The 15,492-nt window shown below is 39.6% G+C and overlaps 1 protein-coding gene across 2 annotated transcripts in view; it reads right to left on the bottom strand.

The window, feature by feature from the left end:
• LOC105466934 (PRELI domain containing 2) overlaps nt 1-15,492 on the bottom strand; it is a 93,422-nt gene that overhangs the window by 46,665 nt on the left and 31,265 nt on the right. The gene's annotated exons all lie outside the window — the stretch shown is intronic.

Genomic DNA, 15,492 nt, shown 5'->3' with positions numbered 1-15,492 from the left:
AGAAATCTTAGCAACATGTTAGATGGTCCCCTCTCTATAATCAATCCAAACATCCAATAAGTCACCCAATTGTGCTTATTTCACTTGTAACATCCCTCAACAATCCATGTTACTCTCTTCCTTGCTACTGCTACTGCCTTGGCTTGGCATGGAATTATCTCTCTCCAGGACCATTGCAAAGTGCCTCCCAATGGCGTCCTGTCTCCAGCATGAATTCCCTATATTCCATATTGACAAAAGCCAACTTCCTAAGCACACACCTATCATGTCACTGCCTATTAAGGCAGGGTGAATAATGCCCGTGTGCTCAGTTTTATGTGTATAAGACTCATCCACAGTGTTGCATGTAGTTGTTGTTTGTTCATTTTCATTGCTACATAGTGTTCTACTGATTGAAAATACTCCAAATTATTTATCCACTCTACAGAAGATATTTAGAATGGACCCAGCTTATGGCTATTATCAACAGTGCTATTATGAAAACACTTATAATGTATCCAGATATATATGTGCACAAGTATCTCTGGAGTATCCAGCAGTCAATTACCTGGGCCATAGCACATGCACAGTTTCAACTTTAATAGATCAGGCCAAATGTTTTTCTAAATGGTTGTATCTATTTTTTCTTCATTGCATCCTCAATTCCAATTGCAAAGACTAGCCCATGGTAGGAAATCAATAATGCATTTAGAAAGGAAAGAATGAAGAGATGGAAAGAGTTGTAGGGAAGAGAAAGTGAAGAAGCAAAAGAAGGGAAGAATGTATAGTACATCTCAATACCTGTGTCAGGGAAAATGAACCAGATGTCTCAGGAGTTCCACCAGCTCAGGTCAACAGAAGACAACCTTCACCTGGCTGTGGGATAAGCCACCTACAAAATCTGAGAGTGAGGCTGACCCACTCAAGCAGCACCTGTATCTGAGTCCCATCTCTTGCTTTGTCCACTTAGTGGGTGTAATTCAAAACAGAACCCAATGGAACTGTTACAGAGAAAGCACAACTCAAATCCCAGAACACCTTTGTGAAAATGAAGGGCAGCTTATACAGTCATTTAAAAATTTGTTTTCTTCTGGATTTGAGAAAATAAAAAAGTTCAGGGGAAATATGGATCAGGAATTAATCCCCAGAGCACACAGCCACCAGTGCTGAATCCTCAAAACGGCAGTTTCCAGGAAAGCAAAAGCTCTTAATGAGATCCTGTCCTTGAATTATTGACTGGTTAGGTATGGCAAATCTTGCCTAATTGTTTTCATGATGCGAATCTAATTAAAGTGTCTTTGAGGAGGAAAAAAAGTTTCCACAGATACTCTTGTTGTGATGACATCTCAGTTCTAATCATGTTTTTAGCATTCTCCTGTAAGTGCACAGAAATAGGGGTCCCAAAGGAAACACAGGGTCTTCAAGTCAGATGGCCCACTCACTCCTGCCCAATTCCCTGGCTCTGCTGCTGCTGCAGAGACTTCCTGACTCACTGCTGCTCCACCATGCCAGACTATGTAGTCACTCCCATGCTGTCTGTCTGAACCCATTTACATAACTGCCTCCACAGAAAACCAATGCAATTTGCAGAGCTCTCAATATATGCTATGTAGTTTCAGCCTTAACATGAATGTGTGTATTTACAAGTGTAAAATCACACACACACTCACAAAATATATATATATATGTGTGTATGTGTGTGCGTGTATATATATATATATATATATATATATATATATATATATATATATATATATATATATCTTCAAGACAGGGAACAAAGGTGTGGCTCCTGGAATTAGACCATTTACATTCACATCTTCTTTTATCTTGCCTACCCACCCATGTAGTAAGTTCCTGAAGTTCTGTGAAGTTTGCTCTTCTCTGTAAAATGGGGTTAATAATACCTATTTCATGAATTGTCTCAAGGTTGAATAGGGCAACATGTGGACAGCACTCAAGGTACTATGTGTAAGCATTCAACAAATGTGAGTAAACAGTACTAACACTAGTAACAATAATGCTGTTCTACTACAACCACCATTATTATTCCCTATTATTCCCATTTAAAGTAAAAAAAAAAAAAAAAAAAAAAAAAAGCACAGTGGCTGAGAAGTCAAATAACCACTGTGAAAATCCAGCCCCAGCCAACTCCAAGACTCTGCAATTCATTAACTTCTAGGTGGCACTCAATCACCATAAACCACTTGGCAATGAAGGGAATGAACCCATCCCCACCCCAGTTCTGACATTCAAAGCTCTTGAAGCAGAAGCCTCCCAAATTCCCAGCCTCCTGTCTCACCCTGCTACCCTACACTCTGCACTGTGAAACCAAACACTCTACCATCCTTCTCTGACCTCCTCTCCTCAGTGCTTTCCCCCTGAGCTGTTCTTCTAACCCATGCCAGAAACCAACAGTTTGTTACCTAAATTATTAACAATGAGTATCAACAGGGTATGCCATAACACTAAGAAATAAATTAAATGGTAGAATCTCAGAGGCCCAGCAGGTTAGTACACGTACATATTTCAGGACAGTCTGGCTCTGTCTCTTAAAACATGGTATTTAAGAATTGATTATTAATATGCCTCACGCCTGTAATCCCGGCACTTTGGGAGGCTGAGGCATGCAGATCATGAGGTCAGGAGTTCGAGACCAGCCTGGCCAACATGATGAAACCCCGTCTCTACCAAAAATATAAAACATTAGCTGGGTGTGGTGGCACATGTCTGTAAACCCAGCTACTCAGGAGGCTGAGGCAGGAAAATTGCTTGAACCCGGGAGGCGGAGGTTGCAGTGAGCCAAGATCATACCACTGTACTCCACTCTGGGCAGCATAGCAAGACTCTGTCTCAAGAAAAAAAAAAAGAGGTGATTATTAATAAAAAACAGTTAACATATTTTCAGAGCCTATTGTGGTAAAGCATTGTATTAAGTTTTTTATATGCATGCCTTTCAGTTAATTCTCACAACAGTCTTAGAAGGTATATAATATTAACCTGAGTTTACAGATTAAAAAAACTGAGGTTCAAAGAGGCAAACTGACTTAGGGTCACACAAAAATAAGTGACAGGGCCACTATTAACACAGTTAACTTCAGATCCCATGTCCCTTCCCACAACCCTACTACCTAGAAAAGTGTCTATTTAGTGAAAGTTTACGGGCATCCCGAGTTGATGGCGAAGCTTCAAACTACACAATGGTTTGTAAACTAGCTTAGGTGGAGGCTTGTCTTGGGATATCAGGCCCAACAGTGCATGCATCCCACTCACAGCTGGTGCTGATTGTCTGCCCAATGGAGGAGGTAGACCCTGAGACTAGATTGTCACCAGGTTCCTCTCTATTGTCTCGAGATCTTTAGGTTATCCTGCATTATCTCAGTGCCTGGTTAATAAAGTATCGTAATTTTTAATACCAAAATTTTTTATTTCCTATAGCTACAAAAGCTAACCAAACAAAAGAAAAAAATTTAACTGGTATCTGTGTTTCCTAAGAGCAGAAAATGCAACATAATTTTGACACTAATCATACTCACCAAAGTCTCCCCTCCTCATCTCTTATTTCCATTGATCATTCTTGCATAAATTCAGTAGAGCCCTCATCTGAATTTTGACTTTTCAGCAGGTGTTTCCACTGAAGAGTGTTTAGTGTTTGCTAGATAGCCAGAATATTAACTGATCATGCTTTATAAGATTAACAAGAATTTTACAAAAAATGAAGTTCCAAAAGGGCTGCCAGCTGTATGTTTGCCTACCACTGGGACCATGGGATACTTACTAGATATCAGGGATTCCAAATCTAGCTACTCAACAGATTCATCAGAAGAACTTTAAAAATGTCGATTTTCAGGAGTCAGTCCGGGAATACAAAACTAGAATTACCAAGGTGAATCTACATTTTTAACTCCCCCACTGAATCTTGGGCCAACATACAACTCAAAACAACTCAAAAGGAAAAGGAGGATGAAAGAAAAAATGTCAACAGGCGTCCACTAAGATACAATTATGTATCACCTAACAATGAAGATATGTTCTGAGAAATGCATTATTAGGCAGCTTCATCGTTGTGCAAACATCATAGAGTATACTTGCGTAAACCTAGATGGTGTAGCTTACTACACACGTAGGCTAAATGGTAGAGTCTATTGCTCCTAGGCTTCAAACCTGCACAGCATCTTACTATACGGCATACTGTATGCAACTGCAACACAGTCATGTTTGTGTATCTAAACATATCTAGACATAGAAAAGGCACAGTGAAAGTACAGTATAAAAGATACATACCACATATATACCATTTATTAAAAAATGATACACACTTACCATGAATGACGGAGCCTGTAGTACTGAGGTCACTCTGCATAAGTCAGTGAGTGAGTAGTGAGTAAATGCAAAGGTCTAGGCTATTACCGTACACTGCTGTAGACTTTATAAATACTGTACACCTAGGCTACGTTAAATTTATTTCTAAAATTTCTTTTTTCAATAATAACCTTAGCTTACTGTAATTATTTCACCTGATAAACTTTTTCATTTTTAACTTTTTCACTCTTGCAAGCACACTTAGCTTAAAACATAAACATAGTGCATAGCTGTACAAAAATATTTTCTTTTATATTCTTATTCTATTAACTTTTTTCTTTTTTTTTTTTACTTTTAAAATATTTTGGTTAAAAACTAACACAAAAACACACACATTAGCCTAGGACTACACAGGGTCATGATCATCAATATCACTGTCTTCAACCTCCACATGTTGTCCCACTGGAAAGTCTTCAGGGGCAATAACACATGTGAAGCTGTCATCTCCTGTGATAACAATGCTTTCTAGAATACCACTTGAAGTACTTGCCTAAGACTGTTTTACAGTTACCTTTTTAAAATATTTTATAAGGAGTACACTTTAAAACAACAATAAACGATATTGTAATTACATAAACCAGTAACACAGTCATTTATTACCATTTATATGGTTTGGCTCTGTGTCCCCACCAAATCTCATCTCAAATTGTAATTCCCACATGTCAAGGGAGGGACCTGATGGGAGGTGATTGGATCATGGGGGTAGTTTCCCCCATGCTGTTCTCCTGACAGTGAGAGAGTTCTCATGAGATCTGATGGCAGTTTCCCCTGCACTCTCTCTCTCTCTCCTGCCATCTTGTGAAGAAGGTGCTTGCTTCTTCTTCACCTTCTGCCATAATTGTAAGTCTCCTGAGGCCTCCCTAGCCATGTAGAACTGTGAGTCAACTAAACCTCTTTCCTTTATAAACTACCCCGTCTCAGTTATTTCTTTATAGAAGTATAAAAAAGGACTAATATACCACTGTCAAGTATTATGTACTAATACACCATTATCAAGTATTATGTATTGTATATACTACACTTTTATACAACTGGCAGCACAGTAGGTTTGTTTATACTGCCATCACAACAAACACATGAGTAATGCATCATGCTATGATATTAAGATGACTGTGATGTTACTACTACTAGGACTTTTTCAGCTCCAATATAATCTTACGGTACCACCTTAATATATGCAGTCTGCCATAGACTGAAATGTTGTAGGCAGTGTTGGACTGTATCTCAAAAGCTCCTACTTTTGTCATTGAATGCTCTCTTGGCTAAACATCATTGTTTCTAGCTCAATTATCACTTCCCTTTTCAATAAAACAGCTTACTTTAATTTTCAAAATTAGTAACTTTAAACAATCACCACACTTTGAAAACAACATTTAATCCCATTAGTTCCAACAACTTATATTTATTCGGTGCTTTATAAATGTACATAGCATGTCTACTTTTTATCTTATTAAGTCTTCACTTCACTCTGTGAGGGAGCTCAGGCTAGCTTTATCCCTTTTCCCAGAGTCAAAGAGCACATAAAATGACCAAGCAGAAACAAGAAGAGAAGCTCCCAGATTACTGGCTCAATGCACAGATTCTCTCTACGTGTCATTTCCTACCAAATCCTACTGGGCTTCCCCAGTTTGAACTTGCCCTGCAGCAAATTCCTTCTCTTTCCCTTTCCCACCCACAACCCCCCCTGCCATTCTCATTTCAGCCCACAAGTACTATCTGCATCCCCTTTAGCAGACTTTCATTCATCATTCATTAGACAAATGGTGATGAAGCATCTTCTGTGAGCCAAGCACTGTGCTAAATACGTGGGATACAGTGGTAAACTGTGACCTCAGTGCACAGCCACCACAAAACAATTAGTACAGGATAAAAAAAAAAACAGAGGAGACTCTGATTATATGAACACAAACATCAAATGGCAAATGAGTATCTTTTGGAGGGCAGTCTTATTAAGCCAAAAATAAAGCTCCAGCCCAGATGATTATATTTGTATAGAAAAGCCTTTACTGCTTGGCTTTTCACAATTGGTGGTGCTTTCTGCTAATTGTTTGATTATCCGCTGGTGCACTGGAAATCAAGGTCAATATGAGCAGAGGGAGTCATGTTTTGGGACGAATACAGTAGTATTTATTCAGGCTATTAGTTAACTACACCCTCAAGCCCTTTAGCTCCAGGACTGGGCTTAGAAATAATTCCTAAGTCAGCAGAGCCAGAGTATTTTAATACTTCAGTAAAAGCAGGTCTGGAGGTCAATCAAAAATTCCACTACTAATCTTAAAAACACACAGAAGTCACCAGACTACCGAATTCACTCATGGAAAAAAAACTAAAAAGACTCCAGAGCAGGGTGAAACAATGGACACCAAAAAATATGTCCAATTACCTCTCAGCACTTGCAAATTATATTATTTGTGATTTTGCAGATGAACACTTGAGACTTAGGACGTTTTAATCCAGAAATTCAAAAATAAAACATTCAAAAAGTTATATACATATCTATTACACAGTGAAGAAGATTCATGAGTAATTTCAGTAGTAATGAAAATGTATTGATCTAACAAGAGCTGCAGTCAGGCGCAGGGACTCACGCCTGTAATCCCAGCACTTTGGGAGGTCAAGGCAAGAGGGTCACTTGAGGCCAGGAGTTCAAGACCAGCTGGACAACACAGTGACACCCTGTCTCTACAAAAAAGAAAAAGAAAATTAGCCAGGCATTATAGCACACACCTATATCTCAGCTACTCAGAGGCTGAGGTGGGACAATTGCTTGAGCCCCGAAGTTTAAGGCTGCAGTGAGCTGTGATTGTATTACTGCACTCCAGCCTGGGCAACAGAAGGAGACCCTGTCTAAAAAAAAAAAAGAAGAAAAAAGAACAGTTTCTCATCTCATTAATGTAATGCTGTGTTTAAGTTTGATTTTGACTTGTTTTTTACTATATTCCATGAGGGATATATTCAAATGATTAGCACACATTTTGCTAAGCTGACCTTTTTTTTTTTTTTTTTTGAGACATGGTCTTACTCTGTCACCTAGGCTGGAGTATGCAGTGGCGCAATCTTGATTCACTGCAATCTCCGTCTCCCAGGCTTAAGTAATTCTCCCACCTCAGTCAGCCCCTCCAAGTTGTTAGGACCACAGGCATACACCACCACGCCCAGTTAATTTTTGTATTTTTAGTACAGACAGGGTTTCTCCATGTTGCCCAGGCTGGTCTGGAACTCCTGGGCTCAAGCAATCCGCCTGCCTCAGCCTCCCAAAGTGCTGGGATTACAGGCATGAGCCAGCTGTGCCCTGCCCCTTCATCAAGTCTTGACACACTGCCATGGCCCAGCTATGCCCAACCACTGTGCCCAGGAGAGGGTGGGCCAAACGGGGTCCTAAAATGGTTTTCATGCAATGACGCTATAAGTACCTGGAGACAAAGAGCCAGCCTCCAACCTGTCCATGGGCCTATGCAGGGCCCTGGGAGAGCTTTTGCTTTTCCACCTTTCCCGGCCTCCCAGTGTGCTGGGATTACAGGCGTGAGTCTCCGTGCCTGGCCTGGCTGGGCATTTTTATTGTCAAAAATAAACATCAGAGGATTAGCAGAAGCTTTTAGACGTGGAAAGCTACAGACATGGCCATTGAGATGCTGTGTTGAATGTAGAAGAATAATCTTGTTACATTTGAGGAAAAACCCAGTTCCACAACATCATGAATAGAATAGGTTCCCACTGATAGTAGTAACTTGAAGATACCAGAAAGTTTTTACTTAGCATAAAAACACATATGCTGAAAGAGTAAAGCCAAAGAAAATACTTTTACAAGGTGATTATCTTTCAGAATTACATTGTAGTACTTGGATAAAGCAAATGTCAATTACTAAAACCAAATCAAATGCATGTCAATTATATTCCCACATGGTATAACAAACACCTATTAAAAGGAAAAGGGTAATAAATAAGAACCAGAAACTAACAAATAAATATATTTTAAAGAACAGACACAAACACAAAATGATAAGAAATTAACAAACCTATCTCAGAACGTAAGGCTTTGGAGGATAAAAACCATGACTTTTTCTTCCTTCTGAAAAGTCTAAAATAATACACTTCATTCTCCATTTTCAAAGTAAATGCCTGCGTCCTGCTCTACATAATAAAGCATATTCCCACAAAAGCTGACTTTAATTTTTTCCTCTTTTCAGATTAAGATTCACTTATCTTTTTTCTGATTTGGCCCAAGTGTCTTAAGGCAAAACAGAGCACGAGCATGGCATCTCTCATTCTACACATTCAAGCAGTGCATCAGAGGACCCTATGTGATGCCCCTGAATCTACAACTGCCAAGATCATTGCATGAACCTAGAAGAAAACCAGAAATGTGAGCAGATTCAGTCCATGCCAATTGCTTGCATTGAGCCTGAATACTATTCTCTCCAGAGCTTAAATTTCACTCTGGAACTAAAATACAAGGTTCCCAGTCCCATGCCTCTCAAATTGAGGCACTTGTAGCCCCAAAGATGAGTACTGAGGGAATGCAAAGCCCAACATGAACATATTTCTGCAGTGTAAGAGTAAATCATTACAAACACTGTTTCTATACTAAATACACACTGAGAATTAGAATCAAAAGTTCTCAGAATTTTTAGGATTATGAAAATAACAATTGTAAAAGTAATAATACAAAACACTAATATCTGCTGACCACTACGGGCTGGCACTATTTTAAGCTTTCTCTAGGTACGACTTCATTTAATTCATACAACCACCCTCTGGGAAAGGGTTATCATCCCCATCATATAGATGAAGAAACTGAGGAGTAGAGAAGTGACACAAATTGTACAAGGGCACATAGTTACAGTTTCACGGGCAGAATTCTTCTTTTTCCTCTTTTTTTGTTTGAGACGGAGGTTGTATTAGTCCATTTTCATGCTGCTAATAGAGACATACCTGAGACTGGGTAATTTATAAAGGAAAGAGGTTTAATGGACTCACACTTCCACAAGGCTGAGGAGGCCTCACAATCATGGGGGAAAGCAAAAGGCATGTCTTACATGGCAGCAGGCAAAAAACAAACAAACAAAAAAAAAAACACCACTTGTGCAGGGGAACTCCCCTTTATAAAACCATCTGATCTCGTGAGACTTATTCACTATCACAAGAACAGCACGGGAAAGACCTGCCCCCATGATTTAATTACTTCCCACTGGGTCCTTCCCACGACATATGGGAATTGTGTGAGCTACAACTCAAGATGAGATTTGGGTGGGGACACAGCGAAACTATATCAGGGGTCTTGCTCTGTTGCCCAGGTTGGAATTAAATGGCAGGATCACAGCTTACTATAGCCTTGACCACCTAGGCTCAAGCGATCCTCCCACCTCAGCCTCCTGAGTAGCTAGGACCACAGGCATCTGGCACCACACTCGGCTAATTACTTTATTATTTGTAGAGACAAGATCTTGGTATGTCGCCAGGCTGGTCTCCAACTCCTGGCCACAAGATCCTTCCACTTTGGCCTCCCATAGTTCAGGGATCATAGGTATGGAGCCACGCCTGGCCCAGTGGTAGGATTCTGAACACAGAAGCCTACTCAGTTACTGTGGCATAGGACATGACAGGAGAGACCCTGTGCAGGCCTGGAGGGAGTCAGGTTGGCCGTGTAAATAAAGCAGATAAGTAAATTACTAGACAAAGTAGTCAGACAGAGAAAAATAAGAGACTATGAGGCTGCCTTAGGTCTTGCTGGCTTTCCAATTCCTGGTTCCTATCCCTCAGGAGGCCTGATCACTGGTACAGAAATATCCCTGTAATAATCTGCAGTAGTGAGTCTCCATTACCTCCAAAGCAAAATAAAGACAACGGGCAACGTGATGCCAAGAAAACATGAAGAGGAAAAAATGTGTGCAGAATCCCCTTCTACTATGCCCCAGTTATTTCTGTTCAGTTGCCTACTCACCCCCATGCAGCCCATGTGCTTCAGAGGGAGACGACCTCACCCCCTGCTCCAAGAGCAGATCTTGACTGGATCTGCCAATACAACCATATCATTCCTCTGAACACGCTGATTGATCTGGGGGAGTAGGTGTCCTAAGTTGACTCAATCAGCATCAGGGGAAGGGCTTTTTTCCTCACGGCTAGGAGACAGGTTCCCTCCTCGACATAGCTCTTTCTCTCACTAAATGTGGACAAATTAGTGTGCTGATTCTAGATGCTGTTGATAGTCATGAGGAATCCAAACTTGAAAAAAAAAAAAGTTGACATACAAAGGTAGAGCCAAAAGAATAAGAGCTATGGAAATACTGCCCACTTGGCTATGAGATAATGCAGTTCCTTAGTGAGAGGAAGGGCAGTGTCACTGCCAACCGCTTAGATTCGAAAGCCAAACAGCCCATGTTTGAATCTGGTGCTGCCACTTACTGGTCATCTTACCTCGAACAAGTTACTTGACATCTCTAGCCTCAGTTTGTAAAACAAAGATAATAGTTCCAACCTCACATGGTTATTATGAGGATTAAATATAGACACACATATACACACACACATATACATATGTACACTGAGTACTTAAAGCAGAGCCTGCACATAGTAAACACATGTAAGGGATGGCTGGTATTGTCTCAGTCAGGGTTTCTGCTATTTGCAGCACAAGGCAGCCTAACTGATACAGGAGGAGGGATAAAGTAAGTACAGGAGGGCTTCTCTGAGGCATGGAGTGCCAACCTGGGTTCTGGGAGAGTCAGATGAGTGAGAAACAGGACATCACCCTATCTTCCCATACCTATTACGGAGAGAATAGAAATTCCATTCCATAAAAACTACAGGAAGACAATGTCATATATAATTAGTGAAGGAAGAAAGCATATTAGAGCTATCCTGTTGTGTGACAGTACAGATGGGGGAAAGTCCAATGTAGTTCTCTCACCCAAGAAGGTGCCACAACTGTAGAGATGTCAGTGGGAAGCCAAAATCAGAACTATGTAAAGAGGACATAGAGCAAGGCTTAGTTTCTAAAGGCAACTTGTTTTGAGCCCATCTCTGAATTGAGCCAACAGGCCATGCACAGGGACAGAGTGACATCTGGTTTCTAGTCACACACCCACACCTGCTAACCAACACACAGCTTGAAAGTCTAATTTTACACTTAGTAGCCCTGACAGCTTTTTTATTCCCTTTAAAAAACAATTGTCCCTATTCTGGGTGCAGTAGCTAGCCATTACTCTCATATTTCCTTAGCAAAGGGAAGAAATTAAAGTAATAATGAATCTTTCTTGGATGCCCCCATCCCATGCCATTACCTATTTATTTAGAATGTCTGCCTAAATGCCTTTCTAAATGCATGTCAAGAGCTAAGGAAACATAAGTTCTCTAGAATGTGGATCCCAGTTTTCAGCATATCAGCCCCTACTCAGAAACCTTTGTGTGACTGCTTGTTGCTGAAGGGACAAAACCCATCCTTCATACCTGGGATCCAAAGCACTCTACAGAACAAGATAAACCCATCCTTTGCAAATGTTCGTATTCCTGCCTCACCACCGTGCTCAAGGTGGAGTCTACGATACCTGCATTTGTATCTTGGTTTAGCAATCTACTGACTGTATCACCTTGGGAAAGTTATTTAACCTAAGCCTCAAAAGAATGCACATGAAGGATATAGCTTTGACTTTGACATAGTAGGCATCAATAAGTGTTAGCCCTCTGTGTCAATGATAGAAAAGGTAGTGTTTTGGAGAGGACTGGAACATAACAAACCAAAGAAATTTAAAAAAAAAAAAAAAAAAAACATATAACTGGTCAAACCTTCTTATACAGGAGTCTGGTCATATGTTCCAAAATATAAAATGCATATAACCTTTGACCAAGAAATCTCACTTTGCTCAATCTACCTTAAATGGTAATTGAATAAGTGGGAAAATATGTAATCATAGAGATTTTCATCACAACACTGTTTGTAAAAGCAAAACCAATCTAAGTATCAATTAGGAATGGACCAAGAAAATCATGTAAACAGACAGTATCTCCAGGTATGATAATATTTCCTTTTTTTCTCAGAATTCATTAATATTTTTACAAGACACATGCATTATTGTTTCTAGAATCAGAGTGACTATTTTAAAATACTTTTTGAAAAACACACAAAGAAAAATTGTTCTTAAAGGATATCCTCCCTCTCAGAGTTAATTGTCATTTTACATATCACAGATGAAGGTTTAGTTCACCTTTTAAGACTAGCTAGTAGCTCAAATATGCGCAAAAATTAAGGCTAAAACAAAGTAGATGAAATGATTTTTTTGCACAAAATCAGCCAATTCCATCCTTTTGCTATTTCTTCATACAAAGAAAGAAGCTCTATTTTCTGGCCACAGCCTTCACACTTAATCCCAAACATCTATGCCCTATGTGAAACTCTTGTCATGAGAGAGACTAAGACAGAAAAAATAGTGGGTGGTTCAGAGCAAGCCCACCTCTGATGCTAATAAGACATGGCTTTCACACCCACTCAGCGGGCTGCTGCAGCATCCTAGAATTATCACTACAGGACCAAAGTTATGGAGAGCAGTAATGATTTGGACAAGTGTTTGGGCTTAAGAATGGATTTTAGATTTTTGGTTTATAGTTGTTTGGGCTTGAGGGCTTTACTGTTTCCATAAAATGATAAGTATATAATAAAAAATTCAAACCACATAGAACAATAACAAAAAACACAGATAATTATCCAGTTCACAGCAACAACCGTTCACAGCAGAAATCACTGTTAACATTTAGTGCTTATATTTTGCTTATTTTTAAACATGTCTCAAAAAAATTAATCATCTTTCACCCATTATACTGGCAAAAGTTAAAAAGCATGTGAATAAGTGCTGACAATGTTGTAAGGGAATGAGCCCTCTCATGTGTTGTTGATCAGTGTAAAATGTGCATATTAACACATTGGAAGGCAATGTGGCAGAATCTGTATGTTATGACTGCATGTCGGTACCCTCCCCCGCCACCCCCAATTCATGTGTTGAAACTTTAACCTACAATGGGATGGTACTAGGAGACTGAGTCTTTGGGAGGTAGTTAGGTATTCATGAGGTCATGAGTTAGAGACTGCATGATGGGACTGATGTCCTTATAAAAAGAAACCAAGACTAGAACTCACTTTATCCACCATGTGAGGCAATGATGAGGAGGCAGCATCTGCAAACCAAAAATATGGCCTTCACCAGACACTGGAAAGGCCAGTGCTTAGACGGTGGATTTACCAGCCTCCAGGCCTGTGAGAAATTAACGTTTACTGTGTAAGCCACCCAGTTCATGGTATTCTTGTTATAGCAGCCCATACTAAAACACTACATAAACTAATAAAAGTATGCATGTTCTGAGAATCAGCTATATAGTTTTCTGTATTGAGATATAATTCACTTACCATAAAATTCATCCTTTTAAGGTACACAATTCAGTGAGGTTTAGTATATTCGTAGAGTTCTGCAATCATCAACACTAATTCCAGGACATTTTCATCACCCCAAAACAGAAACTCCATACCCACTGGCAGTCACTCATCACTCTCCTTTCTCCCTAACCCATGGCAACCAATAATCTACATTCTGTCATTATGGATTTACACATTCTGGACTTTTCAAATAAATGGACCCATACAATATGTGGCCTTTTGTAACTGCCTTATTTCATTTTGCGTATTTTCAAAATTTGTCCATGTTTAACCATGAATCAGCACTCCATTCCTTTTTATGGCTAAATAATATTCCATTTTGTGAATATATTACATTGGGCTATATATTTATCAGTTGATGGACATTGGCTTGTTTCTACATTCTGGCTATTATAATACTGCTATGAAAGTTTCGTACAAGATTCTGTGTGGACATATATTTTCTCATTTCTCTTGAAGTACCTAGGCGTGAAATTGCTGGGTCAAATGGTAATTCTATGTTTAACTTTTTGAAGATCTGAAAAACTGTTCTCCAAAGCAGCTGCACCATTTTATATTCCCATAAGAAACATGTAAGAGTTCTAATTTCTCCACATATCCACAACCAACACTTGTTATTGTGTGTCTTTTTTTTTTTTTTTTTTTTTTCAAGACAGAGTCTCACTCTGTTGCCCAGGTTAGAGTGCAGTGGTGTGATCCTGGCTCACTGAAACCTTCGTCTCCTGGGTTCAAGTTATTCTTGTGCCTCAGCCACCCATGTAGCTGAGATCATAGGCGTGCGCCACCACACTCAGCTAATTGTATTTTTAGTAGAGATGGGATTTTGTCATGTGACTAGGCTGGTCTCGAACTCCTGGCCTCAAGTGATCAGGCTGCCTTGGCCTCCCAAAGCGCTAAGATTACAGGCATGAGCCACCGCGCCAAGCCTGTTTTTCACCTTCTTGACAGTGTCCCTTGAAACACAAAAGTTTCTAATTGATGAAGTCAATTTTACCTATTTTTAATCTTGCTGCTTAAATTTTTGCTATCGTATCTAATAAATTACTACCTAACCCAAGGTCACAAAGATTTATACCTATGTTTTCTTCTAAGTGTCTTATAGTTTTAACTCTTTCATTTAGGTATTTGATCTATTTTACATTAGTTTTGTATTCTACACGAGGTAGGGAATCTAACTTCATTCTTTCATATGTGGATATCCAGTTATCCCAGCACCATTTGTTGAAAGAAATATTCTTTCCCCATTGATTGGTCTTATAATATTAACGGTTTTAAACCTATCTAAAATGTTCTATAGTTTAATTGTGGCAGTGGTGGCACAACTATATGTTGTCAAAACTTAAAGAACTATACACTAAGAAAAGTAAGTTTTATTGTATGCATATAATATCTCAATAAACCTGATATTTAAAAATTCTACTTTAGGCCAGGCACAGTGGATCACGCCTGGAATCCTAGCACTTTAGGAAGCTGATGTAGGAGAATCACTTGAGCCCAGGAGTTTGAGACCAGCCTGGGCAACAGAGTGAGACCCCATGTCTACAAAACAAATTTGTTTAATTAACTAGGCATGGTGACACATGCCTGTAGTCCCTGCTTCTCAGGAGACTGAGGTGGGAGGATCACTTGAGCCCAGGAGGTTGAGGTTGCAATGAGCCATGATCATGCCACTGCACTCCCGCCTAGGTGACAGAGCGTGACTGCATTTAAAAAAAAAAAAATCTACTTTA

Source organism: Macaca nemestrina, chromosome 6 (assembly GCF_043159975.1).
Source record: "Macaca nemestrina isolate mMacNem1 chromosome 6, mMacNem.hap1, whole genome shotgun sequence".
Taxonomy (NCBI): domain Eukaryota; kingdom Metazoa; phylum Chordata; class Mammalia; order Primates; family Cercopithecidae; genus Macaca; species Macaca nemestrina.
The sequence above is the reverse complement of the archived record's forward strand: the minus strand, read 5'-3'. Positions and strand labels throughout refer to the sequence as shown.